The sequence below is a fragment of the Chanodichthys erythropterus genome, chromosome 19, assembly GCF_024489055.1.
Source record: "Chanodichthys erythropterus isolate Z2021 chromosome 19, ASM2448905v1, whole genome shotgun sequence".
NCBI classification, from domain to species: domain Eukaryota; kingdom Metazoa; phylum Chordata; class Actinopteri; order Cypriniformes; family Xenocyprididae; genus Chanodichthys; species Chanodichthys erythropterus.
The window spans coordinates 15,624,498-15,644,656 of record NC_090239.1 but is presented as its reverse complement, the minus strand read 5'-3'; the positions used below and the strand labels follow the sequence as shown (position 1 = coordinate 15,644,656).

The window sequence follows — 20,159 nt, the reverse complement described above, 5'->3', positions numbered from 1 at the left end:
ATATTATATTGATTTTATCTTCTGAATTTGCTGTTTCAAAAATATTATTGCTCTAGAAACAGAATAGCCTATTATTTTATAGGTAGAATTTTAAATTGTGTATAATTTAAAATACATGAATGATGACGCGGTCGTCTGGGGCTGGGCGGAAGTTTGATACCGCGACTCCGCCTCCGGGTTCCACTGACGATTCCTTCTGCGCATGCCCAGGCTCCAAACTTTTTTTTTTTTTTTTTTTTTTGACGTATTGTGTAACGTGTCAGCGCCAGGTCAGCGCCCATTCATCGGGCCCAGAGCCGTTGAAAAACATATTTAACGGCTTTGATCGGGCAATTTTGGCTTCAGTTCAATACAATGGTAGGAAGCGGCGTCGCGTGGTCCATCTTTTTTTACAGTCTATTGCTGCGTCCCAATTCGCCTACTTATACTACGTCCTAAAAGTATGTACTGTTTTTGTAAAGAAAAAGTACATACTTTTGAGTGTGTAGTAGAAGAGTATGCAAGTTTTGGGACATACTACCTCGTCATAACTGCGTCTTTAACGGACGTTCTGTTGCTTAGTTACTCAACCTGTAACTGTTTAAACTACCTGTCAATCATCTTGTCACAGTTAAAATCCTCCACATTGAATTAAATTTATTTTCCTACCGTTTCGGAGAGAAATGTAGTCGCACGTTGATCTGCCAGTCATGGGTCTTTCATGCAGAGAACTCTCCTCATCTTTGCATTATGATGCATTTAAAAGTTAATGACCAAACACATCGTTATAAAAGTTCACAATGCTGTTGCAGATGAAATATAATGTGGATAACATTTAATAAATATATTTTTGTCAGGTTAGACACTGCTTATTAATCATTCAAGCCCCTTTATCTTAACCGTCGTACCTCGCACGTCCGTCATGTTTGTAGTTTCTAAACACTTTTTATTCGTATTTGTAGTTCTAATCGAATCCTCGTACACAGCGCAATGTGTTATGGGCAATATTAGCCGTTAGAAGTGTGCACGGATCTGCACTTCGAATTCTAACCGGAAAAAGTACACCATCCGGGTATCTTTGGAATACTCATTTCAACATACTACGATTTGGGACATACTAATTCTTTTTTCGAGTACTATTTAGGACGCATAGTATGCGAATTGGGACGCAGCATATGAGACAACACGCTAACGAATTCTCCTTGTGAAGTTTCATTTAGCTTAAAAAGTTAATGTCTATAAGCCGTCATTCGGTTTAAAAAATATTTTATGACTTATTGAATGCAATCACTTAAAATTAGAAATGTATAAAACATCCCTTATTTTGAGAGAAAAAAAAGTAATTTTTATAATCTAATGCTTTACCTTGTGTGGTGTGAAACCAGACAATATGTAGGTTAAATTGATCAAGACCAATTTTGGTTAATGTCTGTTTATGTTTTCTGTAGCCTATGTTTCTTGAAAGTTAATGAAAATATGATGCAAAACGTCCAAGTATCGTCAAGTTATGTGTATCACATAACGTTACCTTATTTTATTTACAATTTTATTTTACTTAATACAAAAATTCAAGCATTATTCTTCTAAAAATGGCTATGATCGATTCGTTTAGTGAGGCGACAAACAACACCCGCTTTTAACGTATGTGAAATCGGCTACTGTTGATGAGCTGTGTTATTGCATTGAGTCGCCGAAGCTCCAGTGGCGCAATCGGTTAGCGCGCGGTACTTATACAGCAGTACAAAGCAGAGCAATGCCGAGGTTGTGAGTTCGAGCCTCACCTGGAGCAGAGTTTTGCACGATGAAAAAATAGGCTGAGTCTCTGCTCAACCCGTAATAACGATGGTAGACACTTTCATATGGTCACTTATCTAAGCATACATCGAAAAAAGATCTCGTGTGCCATAACTCGCAGCGCTGCGTAAGGCAGTTGTTGAGCAGTAAATGTGTAGACATTCAAAGGAAGTGCGTTGTGTGTGAACAAACAAGACGATTAGGAAGTAGGCTACAATGTATTTGGCGTTAATGGCAGAAAGTAGCCTCTAAGGGGCAGTATTGACTTAGTAGACATTCGCCACGTGTTACAACGCTACTGAAGTGTGTCAGTCTGAGATGGATACATATACAATTCATAAATGTACAGTTTATTTGTTTTCTTTTTTTTTCCCCACACTTTATTTTACATCTGGTTATAGCTGTATGTTTACTTGACAGTGAAAATGCTTCATGCATTTATATAGACAGTTAAATACAGTGTTTTCATTGCCACCTTTCCTTTTAACTTCATGATTATTTAACTTTACCTGGTTGTCTTTTTAAAAGTCTATTTTTTCTTGATGTGAGTTTGATGATGATGCCTTGCTTAGTCACAGAACCTGATTTCACCAAGTGCAGCATGTTCCTGGATCAACATCTGATCCTGGAACAACACTGCAATCAGTCAGATTTGAGGGACAAGTTTATGTCAAGTTTAAGCTTCAACCAGGGTTTGGTGCTTCTACATCAGTTTTATTAACATCATTTCCATCTGATTTTAGGGATAACTTATAGAGTTAGGTTTAGGGGTAGTAGGGATATGGTATTAAATTTTCAGAATCAACAAAATAGGCTATGTTGACCCATGAACAAGTCTAACTCAGCAAAAGGACGTGCATTTTAGTCATCCAGAAACATCTCAGTGGTTTCATATTTGTTTGTTAAAATTTATGTTCTTGGCGCACATTTTACATGTAAACATCGCGTTTACACATAAACAGCACAGCCTTGTCAAATCTTTTGGTCTGATCAGATTTCATCTTAGCTCTACCACTGCCAAAGCTGTCATGTCAAAATCCCACAAAACAACTGCTTTTGGTTTTTGATTGAGTAAGTGTCAGAGCAGAATTCTGGAATAAATTATTTTACATGCTTTTTGATTATAGCCTCTTTTAGCAGGAATCTAGGTTGATTATTAGGGCATTGACTAACAAGCTGCAGACTATCTATCTATCTATCTATCTATCTATCTATCTATCTATCTATCTATCTATCTATCTATCTATCTATCTATCTAAAAGATCTTGTCCTGGGTTGAGCCTTTTGGGTCATTTTTAGGTTATTTTTCCAGTGTTTGGGTAGTTTTTGTGTTACCCAGCTCCTGGGTCATACGTAATAACCCAGTGTTTGGGTAGTTTTTGTTTTACTCACATACAGGGTCAGGCATAACAACCCAGCTGTTGAGTTATTTTTGTGACCTCTTCAGGAGAGAGCAGTGTAGTGCAGCTCCGTCAAATGTGGTGCATGTCTTCGGTAAAATACAGGTTTGTGTTTTATTTTATCTGAAAATTCGTTATTGTTCTGTATATCGTTTAATTTTATGCAAAGCAACGTACAGGGCGCGATATGAGTCACCTAAACGAGTGTCGCATCGGTCTTTTCGCGTGATGAAAAAGCCTGATGCCTTTCATAACATTTTATGATTTTATTCAAAAAAGATACAGAATATAAATATTTAGGACGTTAAAATATGTTCTCAGTATTGTACACTGATAATTTATGGACAGGTTATGGAGCATTTTTCGGCTGCGAGTGAAACGCAGGCGCACTGTTAAAAAGTTACTGTAAATTTTACAGTAAAATACTGGCAGCAGGGTTGCCAGCCAGTTACTGTAATTTTTACAGTAGTGTTTCTGTAATTTAATTTACAGAATTTTACTGTATTCTCAATTACAGTAAAATTCTGTAAATTAAATTACAGAAACACTACTGTAAAAATTACAGTAACTGGCTGGCAACCTACTGCCAGTATTTTACTGTAAAATTTACAGTAATTTATATATTTTGTATTCTGCATTTTTACATAAAAATACATTGTATACTGCGTTTAACATACTTCTTTAAATAGCAAACACACACATTCAAGTAGTTTAGTCAAGTAGAATAAATATGTAAAATGCAGTATACAATATATTTTCGCTATTGCTCACTTAATGAGAGCTGAATTTTAAATTTAATCTATTAACTGCATAAGCTTTAAACAAATTTTAACTGCATAAAGTGTTGTATAATGCATAACTTAATTCACCCCCCTCCCAAAAAAAAAGATATTTGAGGCTTCTTAATCTTGAAAAACCAGTCAAAATGTAATAAATATATCTTTCAAATTTACATAAAAAATGCAATAAAAAGGTGTATTATTTTGAATTTATTTTTTATTTAGAAAATCATTTTATTTTTTAAAGGGACAAAATTTTGTCATGAAAATGTTTTTAAATTACTTATTGGACATCATGGTCATACAAAAACATTTCTTAAAACCCACATCACTTTTATCACTTCATGAACATACCAACATGGCCAAACAACAAGTCCAACAAACTTGCTGATCAAAAAAGAACAATTCTGCTCCAGATGATGTTCCATCCCAGGATGCAAAGAGAGACTAGAAATATTGAAAGAAACACAGAGGACAATACATTAGATATATTACAAAACATAATACTTTAAGAGACTGATAGAGGGATGACAGATACAGTCAGTGACAGACAGAGGGATGATAGATAGTCAGATACAGATATAGAATAATAAAAGTATATAATAAAAGGAAAAATAGATCTTGGTGTGTGTGTGTATTTCTTACATTTCAGAAATTCCACTGAAAATCCATCACTTTGCACAGAAGAGTGGTAACATGTAGGTTGAACGCAACCCGTTTCTTCTGAACTGTGGCCTGTTGTTTTAGATGACACTTTTCCTTTCGTCTTTGTTCCTCTCTCCAGATAAATACCTACAAAGTGCCTAAAGGGTCAAGAATTCAGATTGGTTTTAGCTTTTGGGGCATGTAATCATGTTTTTGAAATTATACCATGTGGTAGAGCAGTATTAGCCTACAACTCCAGTCCTGAATACTTACCTCCCTGAAAGTTTTAGATGTCCCACTAATCCAAACACCTTATTTAACTAATTTGTTTGCCAGGGTCAAATAGAGAGACATCTAAAACATTCACCCTAAAAAATAAATGTCTAATTTAGTTGAGGAACAAATAGTTAGTTGTAGTTGTGTTAAAGGCCTCAATAGATGTAAAATGTACATCTAAAAGACAAGTAAGATACAGGATGATCAGTTTGTTCATATCTGTAACGTTAAATAGCACATTTCATTTCAAGTTAAAAAAAGATTTGGTTTTGGTAATGGTAATATTAAATTAACTATACAAGGCAAACTTATATCAAACAGATATGTTAAAGTGTTTGCATTACCTTAAGTTAGAAAATGTCCACAAATACATCGCATTGGTCACATTAACAGCATGAAGCAACACCATTTTGCGTGACACATCCTCCGTGAGCGGCCTGATCGCGTCGCGACTCGCGAGGCCTTTTTGTTTCGGCCCGTTAACAGATGACTGTCTGCCTGTACAAATGTGATTTACGCCATAAAATAATCACGACCAAGTGCGCTGATGAACACGAAGTTCTCGTGAATTCCAACTGTTTCTAATGATTAATTTTTGACCCATAGCCGCTATGCTAAAGCACCGGGGAATGTGTGAGATCCTACCGCGACCGCGCTGAGGAAAACCCCCGCGCAAGTCTGCTTCGCGCCCCGCAGACGGAGGATGCGTCAATCCGGGGTTACCAATATGAATCGCGAATGTAAATACATACATATTTACCAAAGACTGAGGGGGAAAATAAAATAATAAGTCACTTACCACAGTTGTAAATCACTCCTCTTGCTGCTACCCGAATCTTGACCGTTGGAAATCCCATAATGCCTCTGTATATTTGAAATTTACAGCAATATTCTGTAAATTTGATTCAAACCGCCACGCCCCCGGAATTCATTGCAATTTACAGCAATATGCTGTATTATTAAAATACAGCCATCGGCTGTAAAATATTGCTGTAATTTTTACAGCAATTCATTACAGTGCGGCGGTCTGAAGTTATCAGTTTCCCGGCCGAACGCGAGCCATCTCCGGCACGAGATCCATCGCCGTTAAGGTGGAAACAGGACAACAGAGACTGGTCGGTTTACACTTGAATTTCTTCTAAATGTTTAATTTTTTACTTCTAATATTTGTTAAATGAACTTAAATGTAGGCCATATGTGTTAAAAAAGATAAGAAATATGATTTATTATAAAATATGATATGAAAATAAAGAAATTATAGCCTAATGGATTTATTTAACCCATTATGCTGGGTTAAATAAACAACCCAATTTGCTGGGTAAAATTAACCCAACGTGTTCTGTCCTATATATACACAGCCCTTGTTATTAACACAACATGTGTTCTGTCCTATTATATACCCATTTAATGTTCAAAACACCATATGTATTCATTTTTGAAATGACTGACTTTGTTTCTCAGTATAAATGCTTACAACTTGTGAAAGCCCTGAACTGGGAAAAAAGGGAAGAAAAAAATGCCTTTATGTACGGAATGAATGACCATCTTTAACTTCTCAAGTTTTATTTTATTGCTTTGTCACGGCTCATGGATTACCATTAAAGTGCAATCAGCATGAGTGCCTGTGTATGAGTGTGAACCTGCGCTTGTAAAGTGTGTGAGTGTATGTTTGAGTGAACACATTGAGTAATCAGTGGTTAAAGAAAGGAGAACTTTGTGGGAACAAAATGTGAAAAATAGGTTTAGGCACATTTTTTGGAGAGAAGAGGAGAAAGAAAGTAGATAGAGGAAGCAAGATAATGGAGAGAAGAACACACGCACACACAATGAAGGAGGCTGAGTGGATTGTCTGGATCAGATTTCTGTGGTAATGGTTGGGTGGGTCAGTGGTTAAACTGCTCTCACAAACACATTCCAGAGCTGAGGCAGAGCGCATCTGGTGTGCAAGTGCAGACAAGCAGAGCCAAGAGCTTCCTTGCAGCACCTCTCTTGCTCTCCCTCCTTTTCTCTTTCTCTCTCTTGCTCTTGGGCTCCCTTTCCACATCTTTCTTTTTTTCTTGAAATATTTAACACCATGGTTAACCCTCATGTTCTGATTGAGGTCTCAAAGGCCCCAGGGTCATTTTAATAGCTAGAAAAACATACATGACATGAAGTACAATGTTGACTTTTCCTAAACTTATCAGAATTTATTATAAACAAAATCTCAAATTGATAGCATGCTTTAAATGTCCTTCATTAAAAATATTACATTTCTTATGTTATTCAAAATGACCCCAAGCAGAAACAACATTAGTAGAATGGATACCAGACTGAAAAGTGTGTTCCCACTTTGTAGTAAAAACATAGGCATAGAATAATAATTATATGAATAATAAAAACTAAATATTATTATTTATAAATATTAAAAAAACAATAGGTAACACGTTAAAATAAGTATACAGTAATAAAGTACTTACAAATCAATAACAAAGTAGTAAATTCATAGTTAATATATTGTAGTTTCTACATTAATAGGCTATATTGTGAGTTATTCATTCATTGTTGTCAGGTGGTTGCAGGCAGACAGATGAAGTTCCAGCATAAAGTTTTAATAAGAATAATCAAAAAAACAGGAAACTTAGGCAGAGCAACACACAGTTGTAAACGTGACCAGACAAACACTGAGTGAACAAGAGGAACTTAAATACACAATGGTGATGAACTAAATGATGAACAGCTGTGATGATAGATAGTGTCCATGGTAACAGATGCATGGTGGGAAACTCAAACAAAGGAGCATGTGATGAATGAAAACAAACTAAAAGTCAATGATAACTAAGACAAACTAGACAATTGTGACAATTGTCACTGTAATTAACACAATTATTATTGTTTAATTAGCTTGTAGTAAAGTAATTGTTAATTTGTTATTAGGAGTAAATAGTTTTCACTTTAGATTAGGTCACAAAAATGGGAAAATGTCATTAACCTAATCTAAAGTGAGAACTATTTACTCCTAATAACAAATTACTTTACTACAAGCTAATTAAACAATAATAATTGTGTTAATTACAGTGACAATTGTCACAGTTGTCTAGTTTGTCTTAGTTATCATTGACTTTTAGTTTGTTTTCATTCATCACATGCTCCTTTGTTTGAGTTTTCCGCCATGCATCTGTTATTAGGAGTAAATAGTTTTCACTTTAGATTAGGTCACAAAAATGGGAAAATGTCATTAACCTAATCTAAAGTGAGAACTATTTATAGTTAATAAGTTGTTAACAAAGCATTAAAAACATTATCTAACTCTTTACATATAAGCTAATTAAATAATAATAATTTTGTTAATTACAGTGACAATGAATGGAGAACTCACTCTATTTGTATTAATCTATTAACAAGAGGCTACAATATAACTATGAATTAACTATAAACTAATAGTTTGCAAATGATATGTAAGTACGTTATTACTGTACACTTATTATAAAGTTCTACCAAATAATATTATAAAAAATGAAACTTAAATGAAATTTAAATAAAGCATGATGGTTAACTAAGAAACTTAGTGCTTTGTTCTGGTTGCCCATCTGTGATTCATGAAAACTTTGTCCTCATAAATCTTCACTTGGGATTTAGTGCTAGTTAACCAGTTTGGTGCATCTGTTATTCATATGTGTCCTTCAGTGGTATGTCTATAATATACGAGCCATTAACACAATGCATGAGATCAGCTTTAGCTCCTTTACACAAACACACATGTGCCATTACCCATAATGCCCTGTCAACAGGCTGCTGGAGTTCCTGTCTGGGGAAATAAGGGTTTAGATCAGAGAACTGATGCTTGGGCCTGAATCTCTGTGCTTTTGTCCATACCAACCAGCTTAAAACTTGATTTGAACTACTCATTTGAACACTAATGTATAGTGCAGTTACCAGTTACTCAATCTTACTCATCTCAGTCCTCACAGCAACCTTCTGCACATTAACTGATCTTTCGATATGACTTGTCTCAAGAAGTTTTTCGTTAGGTACAGTACTTTCATTTGACTGAAGGACATTATAGAGACATTCTCCACTTACTTGTTTACATTGCCTATGTTGTGTTTTCTCTCAGCAACAGTAATGAGACTCTTGGAACATTTCACTTCTGTTTTTTCTCACTTTGGCGGAGTCTCTAACAGCTGCTTGGGTGATTTGTACATACAACATTCTGTTCCTCCCCTCCTCCGCTGAGACACTCGGTGCTTCTTCTTTTCACGCTTTCTTAAAGCATTATAGTTTTTTGAGTTCAATTTCCTTATTTTCACAGATGAAATCTCTATCTCAGCCACATAGGGGGGCATCTGGTTTTCATTTTAAGTGTGACTCACAGATAAATTGGAGTGCTATGCAGTGAAATTCCTGATTAAAACCTTGGCAGTCTTTTTTTAATTCTCTCATGAATCTTGGAAAAAAAAACATACCATTTTCACCTTTAACATTCAAAGTTGAGTCTTTTGACCACAGATGCACATTGTCTAGGATTTCTGCCTTCAAAAAATGCTGAATTCTTGGCCAAGAATCCAAAAAAAAAAAAAAAAAGACATGACATGACATCGTCCAAACCACCTTGCGAAAAAGAATGTTAGAAGTAATTTAATATTTACACAAAGTAGTGAAAACCGACACGCCAAGCTGGCCAGATTAAACTTTGAGATGTACCTAACGTTACTTTCTGCATGATGGAACTGACATTCTATCATAATCGCTCTCTTCTTATCTGTTTTTTTTTTTTTTTCCCAATCACTGAACCTCATTCCTTCTCACCCTTATTTGAGCCAAGATAACCTGCATCAAACATATCACTGAGGAATGCTTCTGAGAGGATTTTTAATCAAAGATACAAATGTTTTTCTGATGCATGATTGAAAGTAATAGGACTCATGGATTTCAATCAAATGGAAGTTTTGGAGATCTATCTCTAAAATCAAGACTTTTGCTTCCTATATGCTTAAAGTGTCAAGACAACATTTTCACAGATCTGACAGCACCTGGATAACATCTTGAGCACTGTCCTTTGTTCCTCTGACATAACTGTTGTCATACTCGTCATGCCATGTCTTCTCAGTGTCTGACAGGTTTCTGCATGTGCTAAACTGATAAATGCTTCATAGAGACGAAGTAATACATGCTTACGAGTTTTCCAGACAATTATGGTTGCCATTCCTGTATCTGAGAGTGTGTGAATAGAGATGATGTTCCTGGAGAATGTGGTTTCTGTGGGGGTGAAAGAGGGTCTGAACTAGCTGTCCCTGAGCCATGGTGTTTCAACAGGAGGACATGCTGTTCCTGTCCTTCCAAATGCTTGGCAATAAGTAGCCGCCAAGCTGTGGCTCCAACGGACCATATATTCTGCCTTTTTTACTCTTCAGGCTGCAATTATGACTAATTTTAGATCCGCTGAGTAACAGGCAGAGAGGTCAAACGTCCACGGTTCATATTTTGAGCTCTGAATAAATGTTGGTCATATGAGAAACCACATTTGCCTGAATCTCCCTCTCTCTCTCACTATGCTACCATCTCTCCTCCCCGTACAGGGAATATGAATGGACTGTTTTGTCTGCCACCCATTACATACAGTACATGCCAAAAGTAAATGTAGCTATATAAATTTATGTCAACACAATTTTATTCATTAACAAAATGGCTGAATATGCTTCTGCTTTTTACATCTGAAAACGATAACTATCTTAGGCCGGATGCTCAGTTGTAAGGGTGATTTTGCCCAACTGCGAATATCTTGGACAAGCAAAGACTCCCATGGTTGTTGTTTATTTTTATAGGAAGTGGAATTATTTCCACAGAAAATGGAGCTGCAAAAATGCATAAAGCAGACCATTTGGACAATGCTGTGGCAGGATGATCTTTTCTGTCATTTCCTGTCACTGGGATGTTTTTCATTTGCTGGCATGCACTGTGTCAGATGAGTCTGGTGCCAATAGGAAAAGGCACACTGGAGTTCCAGCATATTAGAATGATTTCTGAAGGATCATGTGACACTGAAGACTGAAGTAATGGCTGCTGAAAATTCATCACATAAATAATTTACATTTTCGTTTTTTTCCAAGTGTATTTTTGACAAAATATACATAACCTTGATGAGCAAAGAAACTTCTTTCAAAAACGTATTTTTTTTAATTATTCCAAACCTTTGCCCATTATATGTGACCCATGCTGGCAAAATGAGTCGCAATGAGCGAATTTTCAAAAAATAGTTAATTGCTATTTTGATTTATGATTTCTTGGAATCTGATAAAAAATGACTGAGCTACACCTGTTTGAAGTCGATAGAGTCAGCAAAATTTTCTGAAGTTTCCCCAAAACAAAATCACCTTAAAATTCCCTGTTAATAACACCTAATTTGCCACACACCTCGTCAAAACCAAATATCTATAGGAATATATATATATATATATATATATATATATATATATATATATATATATATATATATATATATATATAATATACAACTTTTTCTTTCAATATTTACTTTACACATTTCATTGGTTCAGACTCATGCCATCAAAAAATCGCTATGAATATTCACAAAGTTGTAACGTTGTGCCTTAAAATGATACCAAACTTGGACTAATGAGGAAGTTGCTGAGGGGAAGTGTGAGTTCAAATGGACAAAGGAAAGGTACTCCTTTCAGAAATCATAAAAATAAAGATACTTTTAGATGTTTAATTGCTGTTTGAAGCATTTGTATTGACCAAAATTGACATTTTTGACTTGTTTTGCCTGTAGCTCGTAATTAGCCCTTGCACATTCCGACTCATTTTGCCAGCACAGGTCATATATAACTAGCACACTTATTTTGAAACAGGCAGTATTTTCAAGTTTCAGACAGAGCCCATGTGTTTCTTATATGGGATCTATATCCTCAAAGACATGATCTGTACTGTCAAAACCCATTCAGTGATTCGTGCCATAGGCTTTATTTAAAGAACATCAAACAACTACATTGAAAGTGTTTTGAAACATGGACTGACTTATGGTAATGCGTTGGTGCAAAGCTTTGTACATTACATTGCGTGTCAATCCTAAAAACCATGAACATGTCTTGGGATCAACAGACTTTTAAGATGAACTCATTTGAGGTTTGAAGGTTTTTTTGTACCATCATCTGGTTCAGTTTGTAGCACAGTCTCCCTCTGTCCCACCTCCCCCGGTCCCATATGATACTCCCTCTGTTGTAAGGTCTACTAATGACATCACAGCACACATCTTGATAGACGTCAAACATTTTTCACCACAACCAGGCTCAGATGGCACAACTAATGGTCTCCATATGAAGCATGCATAGAAAATGGGGGTTGGGGGAAGGGATATAGGGCTTTGCTGAGCAGAACAAACCGTGAGAATCCCAATAAAACCTGTGTGCGACATGTAACATATCCCACCAAGTGTAATCCAATGAGATTGATGTACATTTCTGAATGGTAGAGTTTGGTGGGCTATTTGTTTATTGTGCAAATAGTATTTAGATGAAATCATAAAAGTTAGAAGAAATCAGTGGTGTTACCACAGCCAATAATGCAATTTTAATGTTATTATGACTTTACCCTGTCATCCTCTCTTTGTTTCGATAACTTTGTGGTTCACATTGGCAGTGATTAAATCATTGAAAGCCACTGAATCACTGTGCTGTTGGTTTCTAGTAGGCATTCCTATTCTGCCACAGTATCCAACTGTATCTGGCTGGCGATGAGTCACTTGGCGCTTTCTCATATGCAGGCTTTTTGGGACTTTTAATGACATTTTCTCATTTAGAAGTCATGTCTTAAGAGAGAAATTGCAATAAATGTTATGTATTGATGTTACTTGCGAACAAATTGTAAGGGCAATGCCAATTCTTATTGATTGATGTCACATCGCGTTGTCGCTGCAAATCGCTGAGACAGACATGCCTAGTTCTCGAATGTAGTTCACTTCACTTTCACGCTATCATGTTGGCGATGAACTCAAGAACCAATGAGGTCTTTCTGTCGTTTCTTCTCCTCCTCTGTGGTTTCTTCTCCTTATATGGTGTTAAGCGCGCTCATTCAAAGTTGTGCTTATGTAAACAAACAGACATTCTCGTGGATGCGCCTAATTCGAATGGGTGGGAATAACTACTCAAGTGTCTGTATTTTCTCCACAAAAAGCTATCGGATGAATTTGGAAGACTTGAAATAGGACAACGCTTTATTGTAGGGTCTTTTAACTAGTTGCTTATTAGCATGCATATATTGGCTAATCGTAATCCTAAATTATGGTATTGTCATTTTCCCTTTCATATCACTCCTTCAAAGCAGTGTCATGTTTTATTTTATTCATTTTACAATGGAATAAAAGGCATTTTTATATTAAATCTTATGTATTTTACTCACTGCTCATCTTCTGGCCTCCAGCATCATTCTTCCTTGGTTTCTCACTTCCTCCTGGATCTTTCCAGAGCTCCAGGGAGAGTGTATGAAAATCTCTTTCCTCTCTGTTTCTTCCTGCAATCCTTTTCCCAATTATGTTGTGTTCAGTCATCCAAAGGCCACAGTTCCCCAGAGTTTACTGGCTTGATTCAAGTGTTTGGTTAAATAAATGACATAATCACTGCTTAAGAAAGCGGTCAACCAATGTATTTTGACATAGTCATCAAGGCAATTTAATGAAATAAAAAAGAATTTATTAAGAATAAAAGAGTGATATAGGGGTCTGGTAAAAACACACAAGGAAGTTTTTCAGCAGTTCTCCCATGCAAATATGCAATTCCGTCCAACAAATTTTAACAAAAACATAATTATACACCAAGTACACAGTTTCAGACTGGCATTAGGGTTTAAAATGACTGTTGTTGATAGTCAAAAGCCACATACAAACAGTGTTTTCAATAATTTAGTTGTTAAAATGTCATGTTCCCAATATAGCTAAATATGTGTGGGTGTTTTCTTTTATACATAGTATCATTTATGTTTGATAACACAAGCCTGAGGCCTGGATACCATGTACCTCATTCATCACAAGCAGCATTCATCAAGCGTAAGATAGCAGATGCTGGTAAAAAAATATGTGTAAAATATTGATGCCATTTTCTTTTTTTAATGCTTAGCAAATACACTTTACTCAAAGCACAACAGTTGCCATAAGATTGTCAATTTACACCTCAAAAAGGATGTGCATTCTCCACAGATGTGAAATTCGTAATATCTTTATAAACCCATATCTCTTTTTATTATTCATCTGTGTAATGTTTTCTTTTTGCATTTATCCAGATGCCACCTATATATTATTTCACAGCATTCCTCTATTTCATCTTTCTTGCGACATAGATGGTATTACAGAACTAGTATTCTGACTGTAGAATTTGTCATTAAGAGTCTCTGCGGCTGGACAAATGATCTCAGATTACTTCATATTCAGACTATGGCAGGAGATTAGCTTTTTTCTACAAAACATGAAAACCCTTCTCTCTAGGTTCTTGAAAATGCTAACTAAAAACTTCAGAGGGCATAAGGAGGTTGAGGGGAAAAAAAGAGAAGAAAAAATAGAGGTAAGAAGGGAGGAAAATAGCTGAGGTTTGAAGAGTGTACAGCTGGAAAGCACTGCAGCAGAAGCCAAATGAGTTAATTGTATACTGCTCTTGGCTATCTTGTACATTGTAATCACTGCATTGGGAACTCCCCATGCTTCTGCAACAGAACATTTGTTTCCTCTGGGACAAATATGAGATCTGTTGAGGCTGCTGTGGCATGTGCGTAGCTGGGTTGACCCTGCATTGAAATATGTTCCTCCATCAATCCTATTTTTAGTTAGCGGTAGTCGTATAATGTACAGACGCACAGCTTGGCCATATCCCTGTGTATGGCTGGATTAAAAAAAAAAAAAAAAACTCATTCCATATCAGTCAACACATTTTAAATTAATTTTATTGCTGTCGGTTTCGTCTGGAGACCCTCCAGTTCCTGGAGGAGCTGAGATGTTTGAGAGTGCTGTTTAATGCAGATGTAGTCTATCTGTCAACAGATATAGCTGTGTGTAAGTGTGGTGATTTTTTTTTAATGTAATGCTACCTGAATGTGCGCACACACATGCACTTAAGGGTCCATCTACAATATACAGCTGTCTCGATCAGTTCTCATAACAGTGTTCAAACAGCCCTAGTTTTAAAAATAGCTGCAGTCTAATAAAAGCAGTTGAACGGGTAGGTCAGGGAGGTGAGGTGAAGAAAGAAGAGAAGGGTGGGCAGAACAGGGGGTGACTTGATCAAGTAAACATATACTCGCTTGAAATAGTTTTTTATAGAATTACTAGAGAGAAGAGATGTGACTGAATTTCCAGCTGATATGGGTGGCTCTTCAGGTCCAAGGCCTTGTTTACAGGCTGTTAGATGCATCCAGATGGTGTAAGTGTTAGCTGATGTCCAGGCCGAGATGGAATTTACCAACTTATTTGGAGACTTAAATATGGCGAAATGTAGAGTACTACTCTTATTGATTGCTAAAAGCCAGCATATTAAATAAACTAACATGCAGGGGGAAGATGGCGCATGTGTTGTAATTTTAGCTGTGTCCCAAATTATGCACTACACATTCTGTACTGTGCCCTAGAATGCATGAATTGTAGAATGTGCTGTCTCATATGGAACATTTCTCATTTTTAATGTGTCCTACATTCAGGTACTCATAGTGTACTGCAGATTTCATGTACTGCAACCTAATCATGTCTTATTCCAAAACATTTAAATATACCATTCAAATGTGTGTTGGTCAGGAAGGTATATATTTTTAAAGAAATTAATACTTTTATTCAGCAAGAATAAATAAAATGAAATTGCCATTCAGCTTTGCTATCACAGGAATAAATTACATTTAAAATATATTGAAATCTTATTTAAAATTGTAATATAGGCCTATGTTGTTTTACTGTATTTTTGATCAAATATTAAAGGAACACTCCACTTTTTTTGAATATAGGCTCATTTTCCAACTCCCCTAGAGTTAAACATTTGAGTTTTACCGTTTTCGAATCCATTCAGCCGACCTCCGGTTCTGGCGATACCACTTTTAGCATAGCTTAGCATAGTTCATTGAATCTGATTAGACCGTTAGCATCGCACTTAAAAATGACCAAAGAGTTTTGATATTTTTCCTATTTAAAACTTGACTCTTCTGTAGTTAAATCGTGTACTAAGACCGACAGAAAATGAAAAGTTGCGATTTTCTAGGCTGATATGGCTAGGAACTATACTCTCTTTCCGGCGTAATAATCAAGGAACTTTGCTGCCGTATCGTGGCTGCAGCAGGCGCAATGATATTACGCAGCGTCTCTCACAAACGTCTCCATGGTTGCAAGGCACGTTCCCTGTGCAAGCAGGGGCTCACAGGCGCTGCGTAATATCATTGCACTGCTGAAGCCATGGAACGGCAGCAAAGTTCCTTGATTATTACGCCTGAATGAGAGTATAGTTCCTAGCCATATCAGCCTAGAAAATCACAACTTTTTATTTTCCGTCAGTCTTAGTACACGATTTAACTACAGAAGAGTCAAGTATTAAATAGGAAAAATATCAAAACTCTTTGGTCATTTTTAAGCGCGATGCTAACGGTCTAATCAGACTCAATGAACTATGCTAAGCTATGCTAAAAGTGGTACCGCCAGAACTGGAGATCGGCTGAATGGGTTCGAAAATGGTAAAACTCAACTGTTTAACTCTAGGGGAGTTGGAAAATGAGCCTATTTTCAAAAAAAAGTGGAGTGTTCCTTTAAAAGCAGCCTTGCTGAGCATAAGAGACTTCAAAACAAAACTTAAAAACACTTCAAAAACATATATATATATATATATATATATACATAAAATCCTACTGACCCCCAAAATTTGAACGGTATATGTGTATCTCAAAATGAGAATATTTGATTCAGGACAGATGGAGAGAGATACTCGCTTCCTCTGTGAGTTAAAGTTAAAGCAGAGCCGATCTCGCTGCTAGCTGCTGGACAGCAGATAAATATTTGAAGAGAAATGAAAGAAGGAGGCCTATGCCAAGTCCAGGGTAAAGTAAGCTTTCCAAATATTTAAGGAGTTCTACAGTGAAAACACTCCTCTCACTTCAAATAAAATGCCTGGAGAGCTTGCTCTAATAAAAGCTCAGGAGGATTATTTATTTTTGAACCAAGAGTTTGGATTCATGAGAAATAGGGCAATGAATGTGATTGTGTTATTCATTAACCCACAATAACTGGGCTTCATTAGTGTCGCCACAGCAGCTGCATCCACTAGGGGGTGGTCTCATGTCACAGGACCTACAGGCAAAGAAAACAGAAGTTGTTTTTATGGCATGCAAATGCTTATTCTTTTTACCTTGATGATCTATATTTACTTTTCATCACACCCTACTATATACACAACACGTTTTTTTTTGCGTTGTGCTTCAGAGCAATCAACCTAATCTGTGCATCAGAGTGTGGGCCTGGCTATGATATGCTGCCTGGTGCTGACTGCTGGTGGGGTGAGGTAGAACCGTCCCTCTAACTAAGCATACTTAAGCAACCGAAGGCCCTCCAGAGCCTCACATTCTGTGACCACTGCCCACAGGGGTCTTCTAATCGTCCCAGTAATCGCCATAAACTCAACAAAGCAGGCGCCCTGCTGTGGAACGTTCCGGAGACGTGTGTTATCTGAGAGCGTGGTGCTGGACAGCCAGCTGACTCTGACAAACACAGCAGCGTTCTTCTGCCAATGCAGGGTCAGAGTCTCACCCAAGACAGGAAGAGCAGTGCAGAAACATATTCTCAGCTTCTTATGCTTATGGTTATCAGAAGAATAATCTGCTCTATATATTTTAGATAAATCATCACTGTTATCAAGTTTCTTCTTTTAGTTCAAACTGGACAAAATAGAGAGTTTACTCAGCTGTTACTATATTATGTTTAATCATGACAGACACTTTTATCCAAAGTTACCTAATGTATACTTAGAATATATTATCAGTATGTTTCATGTGAATCGACTACAGGGACTATACTATACTATACTGTACTATACCGTAGTCAGGGTAGTGCCATATTTAATATTTGACAAGAATGAAAATGAGGCTGTGACGGACAGAAGTACAGTGTCTTCAATGGATTGTATTGTGTTTTAACAACACACCACCTGTTTAGCTGACCAAATATCTTTCCAAAAGACTTTCAGTAGACAAAAACAATAAAAGTAGTGAATTTTTATAAGATAAGTCTATTCCTCATAGGCTAATTTTCATCTGTGTCTTACCCTGATTAAGGTGTATAGTATACTACTGTATTTTGTACTGTACTGTACTTTACCACACCACTTGAAATTAATTGCACTATACTACAGTATACTACACTATAGTACAATATTAATCCCAGAAAAGCATACACAGCAGATAAATGTCACAGACACGTCAGGTTCCACCTCACTCCCTTACCCGCGCACTCAATCACCGGAATTCTAATCACCGCCACCTGCAGCTCATCACCACAGTCATCAGCCTCACTATAAGAACCCCACACTCACACACACACATTGTCCGGTCTCGTTCGTGATACACCCCGTTGTTCACTTACCACAAGGACTCTCTAAACGATCATTACCTGTATGCATCATCTCCTTCGTCTCCATTGTCTCCAGTACTCCTCGTGTTCCTACCTGCTTGTGTGTGTGAGTGTTCCTGTCAACCATCTCCAGCGTCTCCTTCCACCATCACCTGCAATATAAAGAATAAGGACAGTATTACCTCTCATTCACCTCCAAGACTTTCGTTATCACCATTCACTTACCTGTTTGCTCTGCTGATTGTCTCAATAAACAACCCAACTGCTTTTATCTCTGCTTCCGGTGTCTCTGTTGTAACAGAAGACCGGACCGTAACAGCCTTACATCAGCATGAGCCATCATGACCCATTTCAAGAGCTCGTGGACGCTTTGCGACGAGCACTCACCCCTCAACCACAGTCACCATCGCCAGGACCCCTCACCGCTGCCACTTCCGCATCCACTGTCACCGCTGCTTCACCTGTTTACACCGCCAGTCCCATGGCCAAACCAGCGCCCTACTCAGGATCGGCGGAGGATTGCAGCGGATTCCTTCTTCAGTGTGAGTTGGTCCTGGAGATGCAGCCGCACCTCTATCCCACCGAAACGGCGAAGATAGCGTTCATAATCTCCCAACTGCAAGGTAAGGCCCTTCAATGGGCGGATTCCCTCTGGACTCAAAAAGGCTCTGTCGTTAAATCCTATCCAGCGTTCGTCTCCCACTTCAGAGAAGTCTTCGGAAGACCTTTGGCTGACTCTTCTACTGGTGAGAAACTGTACAATTTAAAACAAGGAAACCAGACTGTTAACGATTATGCCTTGCAGTTCAGAACGCTCGCCGCAACCAGCGGCTGGAATGAACAAGCCCTCATCACCACCTTTCGACAAGGTTTGGAGCCTAATGTGCGGGTGCATCTCGCTGCATACGAGGACTCCATGGGACTCGAACAATTCATCCAACTCGCCATCCGTGTGGGTACTCGTATGCAGTCGTGTCTCCTTGAGCACCAGGGCCAACCACTGACCACCACCCTCCTCCGTCGGTCCGAACCCGTCAGCTCTCCAGAACCAGCCACCGAACCCATGCTAGTGGATAACTCACGTTTGTCTCCAGCAGAAAGGCGGAGAAGGCTGACCCTGAATCTTTGCTTGTACTGTGGATCCCCTGGGCATGTCATCTCCACATGCCCAACCCGTCCTCCTCGACCTGTGGTGAGTGCTATCATTCCTTCAATCCAAAAGATGAAACCACTCACTACTATCGTAAACCTTACTGCTGCTAATGCTTCCGTTCCAGTGGTGGCGCTCCTCGATTCAGGGTCAGCAGGAAACTTCATCTCCGGCGCCCTCTGTCGACACCTCGGGCTCAAGACCTCGCCTTCTCTGGTTAACTACCAGGTCCACTCCATCACGGGCAAACCCCTAAGCCGAAAGATGGTTCGTCGCGTCACTGGTCCTCTTCTACTGCAAGTGGGTATCTTCCACTCTGAGACCATCCATCTGCTGGTTCTGGAGGAATCCACCGCTGACGTGGTTCTAGGGCGCCCGTGGTTGGAACTCCACAATCCCACCATCTCCTGGCGCACGGGCGAAGTCCTGAAGTGGGGCGACCACTGCTTCTCCAGCTGTTTCCCAGAACTTCCTGTTCCAAGATCTCCTCTCTCCAAGAATATCTCCGTGAACACTACCTCCATGGAAAGTCCTGTGGAAAAACGCTCCGTCGATGTTCC

The 20,159-nt window shown here is 37.9% G+C and overlaps 1 non-coding gene across 1 annotated transcript; it reads left to right on the top strand.

Annotated features, from left to right (window-relative positions):
- Positions 1-1,674: 1,674 nt before the first annotated feature.
- trnai-uau (transfer RNA isoleucine (anticodon UAU)) lies at positions 1,675-1,768 on the top strand. Its single transcript has 2 exons — positions 1,675-1,712; positions 1,733-1,768. It is a non-coding gene; the product is annotated as a tRNA-Ile (tRNA).
- The last annotated feature ends 18,391 nt before the right edge of the window (positions 1,769-20,159 follow it).